We start from the raw sequence: 20,024 nt of genomic DNA, 5'->3' as shown, positions 1-20,024 counted from the left end.
TTTAGTATTAAACAGATCCTAGCACACATACACACGAAGCTCCACTGGTAACCTTTTGTAATAACAAGCATGTATCTCTAACTTTCTTACCTATTCTTTGACTAAGTATCACTCTAAAGATCTTCCCTTTATCTTATAATCACTTTGTCTCTTTAAGAAGTGTTGCTGACAGAACCTGTCAAAAGCTTAATGAAACGCAAGTAACCTAAAAAGCTCTAGTAGCGATGCATAAGTTTTCTTCACTAAATTCATACTCACTTTTTACTATTATTTTTAACTTGGTGCATCTACTAATACTATTCATTTCATAATTTCAACCAATTACCCAGTACAGAAATAACTACTCTGTAATTCCCAGAATCTTACAAGAAAATTCAAAAATTGATATCCCATTTCCATCTCTCATTCCAGGGCCCATTTAGTAATTGCTAAAGTATTAACAGTAGTGTTTAAATGTGAAGTCTTCACTTACAGGTGAAGACCATAGTTCCAGGCACTGGATTGAATGCTTCAATCTAAAACAGTCTCTCCAACTTGCCTCCTGTAAACGATGCTGAAAACTCTCTTAACTCCTCTGTAGTAAACACTAGTGAAAAAGGACTTTAAGCCTTAGCATCTTCTTGAAATGATTTATAGTTTGATGATCTACTACTTTTACAAATTCCTTGGCAGGGTTCCTTCATCTGCTTTGTTTGAAAGAAGTCATTAGTGTTTGTATGTTTAACAAGATGATCCTTAAAGTCCTTTAGCTTACCTCAGTAAGGATTTGCATTTGACTTGCAGATCTTATGTTCTTTTGCATAAACCTTTCCCTTTTCAAAGGATTTTTTTTTACTCAAAGAATTTTTTTCACTCAAACAGCTCTCTTCACTTTATAGTGTGAGATATGAATAAATTCATTCTGGTAGAATGGGTTATTTGAGATTTTTTCTACTGGCTACCATACTGATAAAGTCACAGTTTTGACAAACTTTTTGAAAAGCTTCAAGGAGTCTGTAAACCCATTCTAACTGCAAGTTAATAGATGATTTTTAAACATTAAAAAAAAAAAAGCTCTAAGTTTACTTTGAGAGTTAAATCATATTAAAAACCAAAATTCAAATATGTTCTTAAACTTTATAATGTCAGTATAGCAGCTTTCCTTACGTTTTTTAGAAAACAAAAACAGCTGCCATCTATTCAGAAACTTCAACTAAAATCTGTATTTTCAAATATGTTTCATAGTTAATGCATGTCAAAAAGGAATTATCATTAAGCTACTTCACTTGAAAGCTGCGTATCTCTATGTACCTATATATGTTGATTGCTTAACCTTAGCAGGAAAACCTAAGTGAAAAATAGATTCTCCCACCACCACTGACAGTAGTATCCGCAGTGCTGTCAGTGTTATTCCTAGACATATTATAATCCACACCTTAGTTGTGTTCTAACAGACAGACAAAAAGCAGGGGAGGAGGATAAAAAGGAAGTATAAATCAAGATAAGCAGCAGGTATGTGAAGCAGTAAGACAATTTTTAAAGTTATTACTATATTCAGAAACTTGCAGATACTCCAAAAGAGAAGTAATTAGTCATCTGACAGAACAGGCGGCAAGAAAGTGACTTAAAATGAAACACGGGATGAGCTGTATACTCACAGGATGATTGCTTTTACACTAGATTCATTTTAATGTCTCCAGCTTTCCCTCCTAGCCATTGGCACTTATGTGCCCTTCTACACTGAACAGCTCTTTAATACCAAGTACCTTCTCCAGTGAAGATCCCTGCTAAATTAAAAGGTCTGTCTCTATGTATCAATATGTGCCATTTCCAGGCCTTGAATAATTTATACAGCTTTTCTCTATGTCTGTTTTCCACCTTTTTTCCTGTAACTCCTAGAATTACACAAAGTGGTTTGAAAGTGATCTTTCATACCCTTTCCTACTCGTTACTTATCCCTACTTTAGGATTTAAGAGCAAAGAGTTGTTTTTAATACTTTCTTTAAAAGCACTGCAATCCATCTTTTAAAAACTCTGTACAGGAAAGCAATCCTGAACACTAATACTGTTTTAGGTTGTACAGAACAAGAACACTTCAGAAGACATCTCTAAATTACTTCCATAAAAATATTTTGTCAATAGAGCTGTTGCAAATATGAAATTGCTCTACAATACTGAGTTAATAATAACTAGTCATTGATATGAACTGTACCATCATCAGCTTAAAGCTATGTCCCCTGAAAAACAGAGAGGAAAGAAGAATGAACAAAACACTTCAGCATTTTATTGTAAATATTTTCAGAAGTATGACAGAAATTAAATGAAAATTTTAAGTAAAAAATGACAGTATCCTTGTTCTTTGTATTTAGGAGAAGCTTGGAGGAAGAATTCCTTGGTCTCCTCAAAACTGCAGGAGTAAAAGTTTAACCAGCACCTACCATAGCAGGACAAACACCAGCTTTAAAGTAAAACTTATTTAGGAGTACAGCAGCATGCAAATGTACCTCCAAAAGAAATAAATCAGAAAATTGTTATCTATCTGGTATAGCAAAACAAACGAGATGGATTTTATTCACAGCTTTTTCTTCTTTTTTTTTTTGCTTTCCCTTTTTTTTTTCCCTCCCTTCTTTCCTCGCCTTTTTTTGGGCAGGACCATAGAATGCCTGCCATTAAAGAGGATCTAAAGTAGCTTATAAAAAAGAAAAATCTTCCATGGGTAATATGCATTCTAAAGATGTATGTGACCAAGGCCTCCTTTAAAAGGCAACATCTATTGGTTGCCTCTGCTGAAACACTGAAAGCCCTTTCATGAACACAAAGGTTCAAAGAGTTCACAGACAAAAGTGACAATTCCATAAAATACATAGATAAAATGAGCATTTATGAAAAGGACACACAAACAAGCATAAAGTTATTAGAGCATAAACAACCTCACTTAAAGTCAGAGAATAATTTTACTCTCTAGACAGTCCTCAAATAGTAACCGAAGCCTAAATTAACTGACCAGCTTTCTACCCTGGTTTTCTTCAATAAAAGAGAGGCATTTTGAATAATGATTTCTATTTCAGTTTTCCTCGATCAGGAAAGACATAGCTCATATTTTGTGAATAAGTAGTTTCTCTCAAATACTTTCTTTTAGTGAATTAAAACAGACATTACCCTAACATTCTTTGAGAATGTAGTTAAAGTCAATGACTTTATGTTAAGTACATACCACTTAACATTCTTGTATCCTGAATCACAAAGCCCTGTTAAAACAGTTAAATATGGGTGAAGGTATCAGTAATCTATATGTTAGAAAATCATTAACAAAGATTACTGACATTTTTAAACTAATCACTAACAGCTTATAAAAGTTTTTTCAGTATTACACTTAAAATTTTATGTGGCTTGAAGAACTACTGATCTATCAACAATAACACAGAAATGCACCCAAAATCTCCTGAACTCTTCCATGCAGCCACAACACACACATGGAGGCACATCCTCCTATAATCTGCTGTCGCATCTCTAGTTAATGTGAGTTTTGTTTCAGGGGTCTTCCTCCCTGTGACAAACTTACCCTGCAGGAAGGAGAGATGACACTTCAGGAGCAACAAGCCCTCCCGGATCTCACCCACTCCTCACCACATCACTGCTGCCATTTTTCTCCTGCTAGTCCCACTTGCATAAAGTTTTGAAAACCTCAGAACAAAAAGTGTATTTTTCCTACCCTGTATTCTTATTTCTTGCGTAGGCAGAACCACCAGTCATGCTGATGCTGCTGTGTGGAGAACACCGAGCTATCAGGTTGGGACAGCAATTGAAAGACTGTTCTGCAATGGTTTCTCCGCCATGGTCTAACCAAGCTGCTGTGTCCTCACCAAAATCAGGTGTATTCAGCATCTAATAAAAGCCCAGGTCACTTTGCAGTATTTGAGCCTGTTTCACAGCAGAAAACATGACTAGATCTCTTACAGTTGATTCCAGCCCTAAGCTATAGATTTGGTAAACACACATCTCTAGTATGTAATATCAGGATGGGATATCAGAAAAAAAGGGTATTTTTAAAAGTTGACTTTTGGCAGAGATAAACATATCTAAAGAACTTTAAGAATCTAATTACTGGTAAGACAAATGGGATGACATTAAATAAGCTGTATAATCATTATACATAAGCTGGAAGCTCATCAGCTGGAAGTGACATAAGAAGAGTCAGGTGAAAGGGTAACTATGAACTTCAGTGTTATTTGGAGATTTAAAAAAAGCAAATGATACCTCCAAGTGGATGAAATAAGGTCTTTCCAGAGAGAGAGGGACAAGAAAGAGTAATGCTATTCTTGACGACATGAGGAAATAAATAACTCCTCTTGCACAAAAATTTGAGGTGGGGGTTTCACAATAGAGGGAAGTTGTGCGGTGACAATACAGACTGCAGCTGTTTAAAGCCTTTTCCCATTCTTAACCCCTCACTTCTGACAGCAAAATGGCTTGCAAATCATATAAGGAAACTGATGTAGGTATAAAAAAGCACATGCTTTTTAGGCAGGGTTTTCTTTAATTCAGATTGGTTCTCTGATCCTGTTCACAGCCCTACACAGAGTTACATAGCATGACAAACAGACCAAGTCACAGAAGCGGGACATGAGCACTCGGGCATTAATTTACCATAAATTAATTTAGGTTGATAATTAGAGAATGCCTCAAACCTAGAAGTGTCTTTCAGTATGCTGGAAGGACCTGGAGGGAGCAGGGTTCAGAGGGGAAGGAAGACTCTACACCCATTCTCACATGGCTTGTTTAAATTTCAACAGAAATTCTGAGAATACTGTCGAGATCTCACTATCTAGGAAGCTCCCTCTAGTATTAACACAAAAATATATTAACTAATTCCAATTTACAACATATTAACACAAATACCTTTTATCTTTACAAAGCAGCTAAACCCAAAAGATACTACTGCATGTATATCTAGCGACATGCACCTGAAAAGGCAGCTGCTCTGCCATTAGCAGTATGCTCTGTTTTCACAGGTAGGATGCTACTGAGTGTTAATTCTACATCTAATATGAAGCTTTCTTTAACACACAGCAGTAAACAAGGCGAAATAAGTGCAAAAGTTTTTCAAAAGCCTACATTATTATAATGTAATCTGAATATTCCTACTATAGAGAGTTTTCAAACACATGAAAAATAATTCCAATTATGGCATTTTTTCCATGGCTTTTGAACCAAAAATGTTCTACAGTATTTATACAAAACCCAGCTTGTTTTGTCTTCTTCTGTTTGTTACAATGGTAAAACATGGGGGGAAGGACAGAATGTTATTTCTTACCACATTCTCAATATCAAATCTACTTTTCTATCAAGCAAGCCAGAGGAAAAATGTCACAATTTAATGGTTCATAAATATAACACCAAAAATTACTATTTGAGCCAATGTAATTGAACAGAAATTAAAATGTAGTTTTTAATTGCATATTACAACTTAACTGGTAGCACTTAGCAGAAAGTGTTAACTCATTTATTTTTTAATTGTCAGATGCTTTGAGGCAATTCTTTTAATGCAGAAAAAAGTGAGAAGCTCTTCAGTAAATTTGATTGTAGGACACTCAGGCATGCAGACCAAATAAACTACAGGTTGAATAGGTAATTAGGTTTGGCCTGTGATACATTAGTCTGGAGACAAATTTCCAAAGAAAGGGAATAAATGTTTTCAGTTTAATTCTCTCTCAAAGCACCACTCCATTTGGACCTTTTAATGCACTTTTTAAAGTATTTCCATTTGTTAGAGAACATAAAATCACAAATCCTCTGGAATACATACGTCAATGAATTCTTTGGGAAAAGAACTTTTGTAACTTCCATAAACCTCAGTAAATAAGTACCTAGGGTAGTAAGCCCAACAGACTGCAGGTGGTAACTTTTTTCATAATTGCTTGATACATTTAAAATCTTTGGTCATGCTGTTAAATGTGCTAGAGAAGACAAGCCCAAAGGTATGCAGATACATTAAAGCATATGATTAGGCTTTATTAGAAACAAGTGTTTTCCTTGCAAGGTTATTATTTGTCTCATGAAATACTAAGCAGAATTTTCCTTCACATGTCAAACCTTTGACAGCTTCGGGCAGTATAAAATATACTCTTTTTTTAATCCACTTCAGGATAACACAGCATGTTATGAACGTTTTGAAAACATTAACATACAGTATGAAAAAAAAAAATCAATATACTAAAACATCCTCAATTTCAAAGACTGTGTCATAATAAATAAGATCTTACTACACTGCTAATCTTGCTGAGTTACTGATTCTCAGTGCTGTCCACTTCCATCCTCTAGCCAGCTTTTCTGTATTCCTTCTCCCTTTCAAATGTACTTGCGTCACGTAAAGACCTCTTTTGTAGTTTGTGTCCAAGCAAACATTTGCTTCTTTCTCTTTGTGTTAAGGACTCTTGCAGCAGCAATCTCTTTTAGTATTCAATCAACAGATTATTGTTGCCCCCAAAATTCAGCTTTTCCTGTAAGAATTCTGAATATTTATTTGTATTCTATCTCAGCCTCTATCTTCAAGATCTAATTACATGAAACGCACAGCTACACAAAGCCACTGCTTCCAGTTATGTTCACAAATCTGCTTCCCACCCCCCAAATACTTGTTTACTGGTAGGTTACCACAGCTGCTATTACTGAACCTAATCTTTAACTAGCACGTGCATACGAACTTTCATGTTAGGTGACTTTACTAAACTCTTCAACCATTCAAGCACTTGCCATTTTACAAGAATCCTCAGGTCTTTTTCATCTGTTGTTTTTAATCCTTGCAGTACTAATCAACAGCCTACACTTTTCCTGTATATTATCTTGATCGCCTTACCTGAGGAACTATCATATCATCAAGAATACTAGGTATAATCTGTCACTAGAAACTTCTGATGCTTTCCCCATAAAGATCTATTGGAATCTTAAATATATAAGCCAGCATTACGTGCCAGCCACCTCCTCCTGCGCAGAGCAGCAATACCCTGAGGCCACCCCTGTCCCCACCCCAGGGCACCTGCCCACTCTGAAACCTTGCGCCCCACACACCTCACAGCGGGTTGCCAGCCAACAGGCAGCAGTGCATCAGGGACATGCAGGGGCCAGGAGTGGACACGGCAGCAGCCAGGCAACCCCCAAGGGCCCCAAAGCACAGAAAGGCCAATTCTCCAGCCCGTCAAGCTCCTCCTACTGCTCCGAGGCCTTGGGAAGCAGACTTTCTCTGAACAGCCATTCCCGGCCCTGGTCCTGGTCAGTTCCCGTCTGGAGGAAGCAGAGAGGACGTGCTCTCACCGGGACTCATCAGGCCACCTCCTGCCTCTCTCTTTTGCCTCAGCTTCCCTCAAGGCAGTCACCCGAGGGGCCTCCCTACGAGGGCCCTTTTGGGCTTTAATGGAGGAGGCCTCGTCGCTGACACCACTTGCTCTCCCTCTGGGCTTGCTTGAGGGGCTCACGAATGATCCCGTGGGGGCAGACAGACACATTGACCGGCATGGACAAGGCCAGTGCACCAGCTTTAGACAAACAGGCTTCAAAAGAGGAAAATGAGCCAAGGCTTCCACTGGTCTCAAGGATTTGGATGCCACTATCTACAACTTAGTTCAGTAAACGCTTCAACCATTCAAGCACTTGCCATTTCACAGGAACCCTCAGGTCTTTTCCATCTGTTTTTAATCTTTGCAGTACTAACCAAGAGACTGCACTCTTTCGGTCTGTATATAATCTGTTATCTTGATTACCTTATCTGAGGAACTAGTGTATCATCAGGAATACTAAGTATAACCTGCCACTAAAACCTTTGATGCTTTCCTCGTAAAAATCCATTCAATTTTTAAATATATGAACTAGCATTACATGCTTTTAAAGCAGATTTTCTGATTATGACAGCGTTCATACAGTAATCCAGCTGAACATAGGGGAATCTCATCTGAAGCATCGTGATCCAAAATTTCTGTCCTATCAAATCAAATGCCTTAAATTTAAAGCAGAAATGACTACCCATTTTTACACCTTATTGATAATGCTCTTCCTAGTTATCACTACATCTGCCACACACCTATTCAGTCTTGTCTGTTCTATTGATACTTTAATTTTTGCTTTGCATCCTTACCCAGAATGACTTTCAATATGACCTTGTTCTCATACAAGACTAAGTAAGCAGTTCTGCAAGTTGTAGACTCTTGGTTGTTTTTCCTGGGTATAGAATATGCATCATGCTTTTCTAATCATCAGGACTCTTCTACTTACCACGCTTTTGTACAGACAAAAGTATGGTATCTTCTACTGATGCGCCTTCCAGTTTGAGAAGTTATTAGTACAACACTCAGCTGTGAGCACTTTCTTTTTTGACCCATTAATTACCAGCACCCTTTCAGATTTAAACTGTGAGATACTTTACCTATCCAAACAGTATCATCTAACAGTTCTTTATCATGAGAAGTTCCTTAGAGAGACCTTCCTACCTAGACATATTGTCCTTTTCTTCTCTCAAGATTTCTTCTGTTTTCAAATCAACAACTCTACTCTTCAGTTTAAAAATTCCCATTAAAACACATAATATTGCAAACATTTTCCTTGAGTCACATCTGCTAAATCCTGACACACTTTATCATGCTTCTCTATCTTATCCAATAATTTTTAGTGTTTTTTCTTTTCTTTTTCTTTTTTTTTTTTAATTTGATCTAGTGCTGGCAACCTGTTTCTCCTACTTCCAAACATCTTAACTGATTTATCCAAAATTACTTTTTGTTTTGTTGCCTCCCTTCATATTATAATCTCAGCTTTCTCCAACAGAATTGTTTCGACACTACAGTTAACGTCTGAATAACATTCTTCCTTCTACATCAAGCGCAACTAAATTATATTACTGGCAATGCTATCTTGCTCTGTCAGTAATCAGAGTTATTCCCTAAAATGGCCTGGATATTCTGATTTCTTTATTTTTAACTTGAACACAACAGGAGAACTGCACCTCAGAAGTGCACAAATATATTGCACAATTAAAGAGCAATTGTTTTGATCAGTAGTATTCAAATATTTCTTCCCTATTAAGTATGGCAGATCAAGCCAGGCCTACTAGTACATTAAAACTCACACAGGAAAAATCCTCCACTCTTCTCCAAGGGGACAAAATGTTTAAAGATGAGAGAAAATTTTGCTAAGCAGAATACAAAAAATTACAGATTCAGTTTCAATATATAAGTCCTCTTTGGTAAGGAACAAAACTCTAGAATGATCTCTAGCCAACAACCTAGCAAACTTTTTGTGGCATGGTTCAAGTCAACCAGAATTTTTGCTGTGAAGATTAAATCATCTACTGTCCCATCAGAAGGCGCATGCAAGAATCGGAAAAAAAATGTGCATTTAGGACCCTAAATGGGCTACCTAAAAAACATTGTGAACATGACCTAAACTAAATTTTCAATTCCATTTTGCAACAGTCTGAGTAATTACAGATAAGAAAAAAAACCTGACAAGTTTTCATGTATTCGTAAACATACAAAATAACGACAGGCACATGGTTTCGCTCATGACTGAAAAGAGAAGAGCACCGTAAGAACTCTGGGTGGTCAGAGTGCTGATGTTCTCTAACCAGCAATATGTCAAAAATCTGATGCTATAAAACATATCAAATCTGCTATTTTAGTAAGTAAATGCAGGTCTACCTTGTGAAAGCTCGAAGGTCGCTGCAGAACACGGGTTACCCTTTCTCAGAACAGTATTTGATCGCAACTGATGCAAGAACCGCCCCTCCTCCCCAGCACTGCATTTAACAAATTCTGCCTTTTGGAAATGGCGGGAAGTACCGTAACCCATACGAGAAACAAAGCTCAAATGCAATGTGCTGTTTCTCATTCTGTGCCATCATTAAGCATGCTCTCCTCTTTTGCAGGTTTGGACAAGTAATATATAGTCCAGTAATGTTTCATAAAGAAAGGTTCAGGCCAAATAATTTACACCTCAATTCAAAACATACTTAACTTTAAATATGGACACAACTCCTACTGAATTAAAAGGAATGTAATTGTGTGCTTAAATGTGCTGAACTGAGGTTCTGAAGATTGAAAGGTGATCTTTTCAGGACCGCATCCAGCCTGTCAAAAACTATACAGAAAATGGCTGGTAACTAGATTCGGCTTGTCTGGAAATTCCTAAGTGACAAAACAGCGATGACAGTAGTATTAAACCAATCCAAGGCAGGATCTTATCTTTACTGGAGAAGAAAAGCCAAACCCCCCACATTGATCAGTTTACTTCTAGTTGCTGGACTTTACCCTACATTATAATTTCTGCGCAATTTCAGTAAACAAATTTAACTAGAAATCATTATAGCCTTGGTCTGAGGAAGAGAAGCAAAGCAGCAGCACTCGGCATTCGGAAGAAGGGAATTTGCTGAAATTGAACAGATTTTACCTGGTTTATCTAGAAAACAAGATACAGAAACATCAATATTTATTTACACTTATAAATTAAAGATAGATTAATTTGAAGCTAAATTCATTCTCCAATTTAAAGATAGCTGAACTCATACCAAGAAAAGTAAAAAACTTTTCAAATTTACATTACAACTAGTGAATAGCACTCCAGAAGTTAGCGCCATAAACTGCAAATTCTCTCTCATCCTGAAGTTGTAGATCTTGTGAAAATGCCAGGGAGATTTCAGGGACATTTATAATGCAGGCCTCTCACTTATTGGTGAATTTACAAGGACACAGTGTGCCAAAGCTGGCCTCTCCTTAAGATCACTCCTTTCTATCGGATGGGCAGGAACAAGTGGGGCAAGGTCACCACTATTAACTAGCCCTCATATCTTCCTCCAGCTTCTTCCCCTTATTCTCTTCCCATGGATCACGAGTCTCTTCCTTCTTCAGCTTCTTCATCTTTCCTTTCTGTATTAGAGACAGAACTGACTGACTGCTTTGGGAAGTGGGGGGGGGAGGAGAACCACCAAGGGAAATCAGGATTTCCCTCGCCCCAGCTAGGCCAAATTAGAGCAGTCCCATTGCGTGTTTTTCCACATCTCTCCCTAGCTGACAGGAAGACAAAGGTAGTGCAGTGAAGCCTCATATTTACAAATGCACAGCTTGTAGCACATTTATGAAGAATGGGTGTCAGCTTCAAGACAGAAAAGACACTCCCCCAAGGGCTAGAGTCAGATTTTCAATGGTCGACTGGGAAGGAGATCAAGCCCCCACTTCTCCTCACAGGTACAAGATTTCTCCTATGTCAACTACCATGTCTTTCTGTGATAAACTACCACATCAATCTCAGATATGAAACAAGGCTGAAGAACTGAGGAAAATCAAGAAGTCCAGCCCAAGTTACAAAAGTTAAAGTAACAGAAGCAATATAATCCTAGTTTGGACCCAAGCAGGTGTCTAAACAGAGTGTAGAGTGCTGCCCAGGACTAAAACAGAGTTGCAGTTTTCTGCTAAAAGCCCTATATGCTTGTTCATACAGATTAATACTTCGCACAATTAATTTGAGCTTTTGAGTGTTTTTCAACTGACATACTTCAACAACTGAGAACTAAGTATTGAAAACATACATGTAAAACTGTGGTCAGACTGAATTATTACAGCAAAGTCACATAAATCACTTCTTCTGGAAAACCGAATCAGTTGAAAAACTACTAAGAGCTGGAATTTGACACCGTGGCATCTATAGCGTGGTGCTGACATCAAAATGTATTATCCTTCTTCTCTGTACAGGACAAGAACTTATGCTACTATTTTTAATTAGATAGAAAGTTTAAAAACCTCAATCAAGATCAGGAAATATCAGAAGAAAGTCAACTCTATGACCTTAATTCAGTACATTTGCTTTGTTGATCTTTTTCTAACTAGCATAAAAATGATTATCCACCGTGCTGTTAATGTCCTTTAGAAATGTCCTTAGGGAAATACATATTTTGCCTATTTGTTTCCTTTGCAAGCATAACTCTCCTGCTTGCATAGATTATGACAGCTCTCTACCCACACCAGTTTTAGCCAGTCTGAGCATGGTACATCTGAGAGCAGAATATTACTGAACATCACGTACTCCATAAACAGAATATTACTTATATTATAAATATAAGGATAAAGAAAGAGTATATACTTTGTTATATAGATACCCATACTTTGTTAACCTATCCAACCTAATGAATAGATAAAAGACAGAAAGGTAGAAAAGGAAATACATAAATTCCACATTCTTACATGGCAGTTGTTCAGTTAGTGCTTATTCAGTCTTTTTAGATACCTGACTTATTTTAGGCAAAACCCCATAATTCTTGGTGTAATGTTTAATACTACTGGCATTTGTATCAGTCATAACAATCGTTTCTCTGAATCCATCACTAAGATAACTTCTTTTCTTCATTTTGTATTTACAAATACAATTTGTTCTTTGATGTATATCTGTCATAACACTGAAGACACTCACTTCAGATGCTACGTCAAAGAAAATATCATCATCCTATAACTTTATTCATTCTTAAGAAAAGCTGAGAAAATTAAAAGCATTGCACGTTCAATACTCCAGAAGAAATTGGATTTTTGATACTAATGATTTGCTATTCAAAGCTGAAAAGCACAGATTTCCTATTCCAGATTCAAAGACGTGGGTCATCCTCCTCGAGGAAAACCTGCTAATTAAAAGTACTATTAAAAAAAAAAAAAACACCTATTCTCTCCTTAAAACTATTGAAGTCTACATTAAAGTCCATAGTGGCTTAAATATTTTAAGGCAAAAGCCTGAAAGGAATATTATTATTTGCTTTTAAGGAAAGATGCTTTGAAGATTACATAATTCTATTGTTTCTATATGAAACAAAAAAAAGACTAATTTGCTAGAAATGACTGCTCTGTTTCAACATCCACAGAAGGAAACAAAAAGATTAGCCACAAAAACAATGCAAACATTGGCTGTTTAGTATAATATTTGAAAAACTCGTTTTTTCAAGTTTTCTTCTGTTTATTAGGCTTGCTGATTTGTTAGCTAGTAAAGAGGAAGAGAATCACTAATATGTATATGTAGGACAAAAAATTATGCAAACACTTTAGATTAACTAAGGTGCCAATCTACTGTTTTGGTAAATCAAGTCCTACCTATTTCAAAAAACACAGTATGTAACAGAAGGGCACCTTCTCCACAAGGTCCCAACTGTTATCTTCAATATTTTATTAACACCATTCTGCTGCACAGAAGACAGAGCTGAGCAGCATTGGGACCATGAAGAAACATGTATATATTGTTCTACAAATACAGTTCACTGAGCTCAGGCAAGAGCTCAGGCTTAAAAAATCTGTTATAAAACATATGTGTATAGGACACAAGTAGATATTTCATTCAACACTAATAACTCTCAAGTGAATAAGAAACTTACAGCACTTACTTATAGGATAGGAATTGCAGAAGAGGGGTTTTTAGCATGAAAAAAAAACTACTCAGGTTAAGTCTGCAAAATCTGCAATTATACAAGGCAAAACAAGCCACAGGAAAGCCTAGAGTCTTCTGACGTAACACTGTCAGCACCACTCTGATGCAAATTTTTTTTTAAATTAAGTATCTTTTCAGTGACACTAGATTGCTTAAGAGTTTGGTAATAGAATACTGAGATTTTCACCTCAGGGTCACTAAATTCAATATGGCCCAGATCAATAGTGACTCGAAGTCATCACCATTTGATGAGAGTTTGGAGCTCAGGTTAAAATGTATTATGATCTTAGACTAGCTCGTAGTGAATAGCATCATAACTGACACTAACACGTATGGTTGCTGGCAGTCTCAATATAGAGGCCTTAAATTCAATGGGCACACAGAGTGATTTACTTTCTCGACCTACAGCAACCCCTCTGGGTCAGGATCGAGGCACACTGGCAGGACACCGTGAGGAACCTCAGACTGCTATTTGCTCACGTGCATCTGTCCCATGAATAAGAGAGAGTTCTAATACAGGCACGCTTTCCAGTTATTATATTTGTTTCACTGCTTAGAGAAAAAAAACGAAAGCACTGCAAAACTAGATGACCTGAGGTAGCACACTAAAACAGAATAACCCTTCCCCTCCAAGACCAATTTATTAAAACATCTGGTTTACAAGCACCTTAATCCTGCCAAGATACAAATGGCTTGCTTAAGGAATTAACATTTTTTAAAAGCCTGGAAACTGTATTCAGGTAATCCGTCATATGATGTCTGATTAGAACAAGCACCATGTTATTTGCTACTAAAGAAAAAGCATACTCAAATTTCAAAGCAGCACAGATGTGGGAAGATTCAAGGCAGAAGAGAGCAGGTGGCAGGCTAGCTGGCAATTATGAAATGTGCAAGATTATAAAATGACTAAGATTTAATTGTCAAAACTACATTTTTTAAACTAACAAAAATAATAATTTAGCATTTGTGTAGCATTTTGCCTTAAAATGCTGTGTGGCAGAGAGACCTCCTTTTTAGAGTTAAGGTTATTTTATAAAATTGTGCCACAGCCAGCTTTCAAATAAAATCTTCATGATTAAAAAGCGCACTCATTTATCAATAACTAAGAAACACAGTGTTTTGCTGGCTCAGACTGAGGAAAAACAAAACCACAAACAGCATTTTAACCAGGAAGATAGCAGTACAAGACCACCACAGCCTACAGTTCAAATATTGGAAAAAAAAATGATAACTATGTTTCCAGCATCTACTAATAAACTGTGTAGAAACAATGCTTCTGTGTACTTTTGTTTCAAGGTATTTTAACATTCTTTATTTAAGGGCGAAATCTAAAGTGTAGCAAATGTAGGAGATGCAGGTTATCTAAGCTTCCCATCTCCGTGCACAAAAATAGTTTTTACTCCTCCTGCTTTAGTAAAACCAAGCCAGGTGCTCCTGCAATATCAAAAACACCCAAATGCCAAGAAGTGCCACAGGATAACATGAAAAACAAAAGTAATGAGAAACATGATTTTCTATCCATACATCTGGCCCAGCTGGAAGGGATCAGGTACTGTCTTTCTCCACCTTTCTCTCCCCTTTACAGAGCAAGCAAATAGCAAAAGGTCAAAAGTATTCACCTCTCATTGAGGTAGAACTTGGAACTCTATCTTCAGAGACAAATTAAGTCAAATAATGATATGAAACGAAGAGGAGATTCCAGTGGGAGAAGATGAGGGATCTGTAAAGCAAAAAGAATTGTAAACCTGGTCCCACTGAAGACTATGATGAATCTCCCATTGATTTCTCAAGGGCCAAGAACATGCAAGAACATCATCATTATTCACATAAACAATGAACTCTCATGAACACAATGTGTGTTACAAATCATGCAAAATCAAATCAGAACAAAGAATACGAGAGAAATCCCACCGGCAGAGAAATTACTTGGAAATGATTCATCAATAAAATGATTCCAGAAATAGTAAATACATATATTTTTTGCATGAATATTTTTGGCAGAAAGGGCAGGACAAAATCAGATGCAACAAAACATGTCTGTTAATAAGTTTCCCTTTATTCTTCTAGCTCTAGGTTATAGGTTAGGTCTAGATATTAGGTTATCCAACAAGAAAGTAAGGGGTTAAATGGCCACAATGTAATGCAATAAGTGGCTTAACAATATATGGAAGCAACAACATGAGGCAACCTAGAAGAAAGCCAGCAAAAACTTTTATTCTAAATTTCCATTAACTCATAACAAGCATACACAGAACATTTCTAACAGTGAATTTCTGCTGACAGATAAAAAATTAGAAGCTCAATCCAAGTAAAATAATCTACTCGTCTCCTCTTAACAACTTGAAAGAAGATCTAGACTGGGAGTCCAAATATTCAATGACCAAACAAAAATAATTTTAGAAATAAATTTTTCTGTGATTGCTTTGAAGAGTTTTGTTATTGGCATGAGAATGAGCTTTCAGTAATTGCTCTCAACTTCATAGTCATATGCAGTTTACGTGAATAATCTAAACAGTGTTACATGAATATGCAATTTAGTGCTAGGTAAGTATAGGATTTCCTATATAGAAAAAAACTCAAGGGTCTCATTACTTCACTTCCATGCTCTCAAATACAATCAAGTCTATTCACACTATTCTCAACAGATGGAATTTAAGAACAAGATAAATGCTCAAAGAAAGATCTCCTAAGTGGTCCAGACAACATGTTCCAGTTATGTGTCTGCCCCTTCACATGTTCCCAAATCTGACTTGAAACTCCCTTGTTGCAAATCAAATTCAGTATTTCTTTCTCTCCATTTGCATGAAAGGTACTGAGTAATGATAAGTGATTATCATTTTAACTAAAACAGCCCTGAATGGACTGGAAAAACAAACCATCCAGTTCTTCCCAACAGCTTCCCTCTTTTGGGTCAAAAGTCAATCTATTCAACCTTTCCCTATAAATATCTTTTTTATCTAAACCTCTTGTTTTTGCTAATTTATTCTGTTAATTTTTCCTTCTTTCTTAAAAATGTAAACAGTACAAAAAAGCCCTAAAGGCAGGTCATTATTGCAGAGAAATACAGAAAAATTCTCTCTCAGGTTTTTTTATGCTTAATGTTAACGTTGTCCCAAATGAGATCTGCTACACTTTCTTTTCACATCCAGTTCTAAGTAGAGAGTAACAACATGACAAGATAAGCCCCTTATGGACCTTAACTTAATATGTTCTCAAAGTAAGACAGAGGTACAGCTTTATGGCACTTTGAGCACGTATTTTCAGCCAGCTGTGCAACCTTATAAGTCAGATCACACTTCTCTTTCCACATCTTTCAGTGGACCATTTTACCTTGCCTACGGAGGAAGCTGTTTTCCTCTCTATAGCCTGCTCCTTACCCATTCCAATATTTAAGCCTTATGGAAAGGGTAATCAGTACATTCATAGCTTCCACATCATAATCAGACAAAAGACAGAAAAAAATGAATTTTTCTAAACAACTATTAGTTTAGTAGACCAAGCCAAAATACACGTTAGTAAACTTCCAGCTGTATTTTAGTTTGTTTTTCATATACTTTTACAAAGCTACTATTTTGTTTTTCAGTGGTCACCTGATAAGCCCGCAGTTGCATACATTTCTTTCCTTCATATAAAGGACTATATTTGCTCTTCAGTTAGGATAATCTTTTACATGAATTTCAAGATGAGGATTAGCCTAGCAAATTCCTCTTAATTTGAGATTAAAACTTTACCTCCCCATTAGAGGTGGTCATTCTCCTTTCCAAGCAATGCTCATTAGTGACAGCCTTTACATCCAAGATCATCATCATCAATAAGAGCTGAAACAGATTATTCATTTTATTCCAGAGCTATACCCAGATCATGATTAATCTTAATTCCAGCCTCTCTACCTAGTAGCCCCAATTTCTCCTGATCTATTTTATTTACATCAGTATTTACTTTTTTCTTCTTTTCAATTACAATATCTAACAGCTTCACTTTCATGAAGTTGCACTTTATTCCTACACCTCATGACCTACCACACATATTGCAAAGATCAGCAGAACATCTCTTGAGGCTACCGCTCCCAAGCAAAAGTGATCCCCCCCCCCCCAGGAAGCCCGTGACACCATCCTCTGAAAGCATCACTTTTAAATCCATCAAACCCATGACAGAAACCCAAGTATCCATTTTGGTTTACAAAATAGAGAATTCCAGTTATCTTCAATAATTAGCAATACACATTTTCTAATGAAAAGGCAATTTTTTTTGTTTTCCTGCAGTGCCACTGCAGCCTTTTCCTCTACAAATAATGTGTAGAGCTCTTTACATAAGCTTAAAGCTGAGTCAAATACTTCAGAAAGCCATTGTCTTCCCCATGTTGGCAAACCCTTTTTAAAGAGCCTTTTATTCTATTATTTCCTAGATGAATATCTGTCAGAGAAATATCCAGATTCCTGTTGCAGATGGAACAATAAAATCTGAACTTTCCTTTCATACAGCTTTGATACATCTAAATTAGTAACTTAGTCTTCCAAATTCCCTTTCCGAAGAGGGCAAACGTACTCTTCCAAACTGGAAGAAACAATAATCAACAGCTTACAGGATTGTACCCCTTAAGCAGTTAAGCCAAATTTAAGGTTGCCAACTTTCAAAAAAGAAAGGGACTTAAATATTCAAATATCATTATGTGCTAAAAAAAAAAAAAAACACACATAGGGACTGACTTCAATTTAATAACTGAGCATAACCTAGATTCTATCAAACCAGGCAATCTGCAGGTTCAGCACTTCATAACAAACCAGTCAACAGATTATGGGCATTCCTCCCAAAGTACAAATGTCAACACAGCAAAGCAGTTCACGCACAGTATGGCATGAATTGCAATCATCTACGCTTGGGATAGCAACATCAGGGACAGAAACTCCACTATCTTATTTCTGAGTGGATGACATAGTAACACACTATTTTACCAAGCTACTTTGATCTTTCCACATGGGTAACTGCTATCAAGCCTGGCTGATTGTATGAAAAAAAGTGCTAACAAGCTTTTACGTGAGTGATGCATGACATCCCCAAGAAAAAGTGTGATGGCCAAAACGATTTATGAAAGAACTTTTTCCTAAGACAAGTGGAACTGAGAGGTGACTGTCACACACCACTTTACTATATATCTATGCAATAAGCGTAAGAGGGACGTAGGAGAGACATGCTGTCCAGGTACACACCTGTGAGGTGCAGTGGAAGAAAACAAAGCTTTCCAAAAAGGCAAATCTGGTGAATAACAGTTAGGAACAATTAACTGGTGGTATGACCATTTTCTCAGTGAGCTTATAATTAGATATATGACACACACATTCTCCTCTTCATGTACAAATGGCTCCTACTAGGATCAGTAAAATACATTTTCCCTGTTTATTTGCACAGGTGCTCTCTACTACTGTATTAAATCGTAATGTGGCATTGCAGTAACATATTCAGTTATCAAGGGGAAGAAGCACGTCATCATACTTTGTTCAGGTCAAACTCATTACCCAGGCAGGACACCTGCAAATTGTTTGCTTATTCTTAAGATGTTAACCCCATTTGCAACAGAATATGATTCAAAAAATAAGCTCATGAATCAATTTTATGAGATGCAATACTGAGCCTCCAGGTAGAAGTGTAGAAAAACAAGTTATTTACTTTTTAATAACAGTTCTTTGAGAAGCTTTCATTTCCATGACTCCTATTTCTGTAAGGATGTACATACAACCTTTGTTCTCTCAGAAGTGTCTCTAAAGACACAACTTCTATACACTCCATCTAGGAGGTGCAAAATTACAGATGAAATAGGCCCACTAGGCCTCACTCAAATTCATTCAATATCATGGAAATCCAAAGACAAATTCAATTTCCATCACAGAAGAAGGTGAATTTTGGGATCCAGACAGTCAAACATGCAACAAACCCAAAATACTGTAAACAAACATACATCTTTTCTTCTTTAATCGTTTACCTACGCAGTCTGCTAAGAAAAGCTGGCACAGAGATGTGACTGACTGGAATCCATCCTGCAGCCACTTCTGGAGTTAAGGTAAACAAAGCAGCGACTGTAAACGCATCCTCCGAACTCCCAGGCAACTGCCCTACAGAACGCAGCATTGGAGCTCCTACTTAAAGTGCAGGAAAATATGCTTCACTGTTAAAAGATTCAGGAAAGCCTGTGGCCAATTTAGAGTTTCAATCCCTTACGCAGAAGTCAAAAGCTAAGCATATTTGTAGAAAAGATTTGTTACAGAAATATAAAGTAAACATAACACAGATATACTAAATAATACAGAAAGATAAAAGTAAACAGGCATAAACACATATAGCAGAAAGACTGGGCAACTGGGAAGCCATGAAACTTAGGAATCAAATACTGGTAGATGATTAAAAAGATTATGCAAAATTTAAGCTATTTAATAAATGTTTTAGGTGTGGTCTGGCTAAAAAAGGAAAAAGAGTATTTTTCATAGGCTGAGAAACAGTCAAGAGTAAGAAAATCGGCAGCACAGAGGAAACAAATGACAGAGGGAACTTCTTACGCTATTAAGACACTATGTCAATGTGTTGCCCTAACTCCACTCTCAACACCCATTTCT

At 36.7% G+C, this 20,024-nt stretch overlaps 1 protein-coding gene across 1 annotated transcript in view; it reads right to left on the bottom strand.

Moving 5' to 3' along the window:
• Positions 1–20,024, bottom strand: part of DNAJC1 (DnaJ heat shock protein family (Hsp40) member C1) — a 109,686-nt gene that overhangs the window by 21,886 nt on the left and 67,776 nt on the right. The window lies entirely within an intron of this gene.

Source organism: Dromaius novaehollandiae, chromosome 2 (assembly GCF_036370855.1).
Source record: "Dromaius novaehollandiae isolate bDroNov1 chromosome 2, bDroNov1.hap1, whole genome shotgun sequence".
Classification (NCBI taxonomy): Eukaryota; Metazoa; Chordata; class Aves; order Casuariiformes; family Dromaiidae; genus Dromaius; species Dromaius novaehollandiae.
The sequence above is the reverse complement of the archived record's forward strand: the minus strand, read 5'-3'. Positions and strand labels throughout refer to the sequence as shown.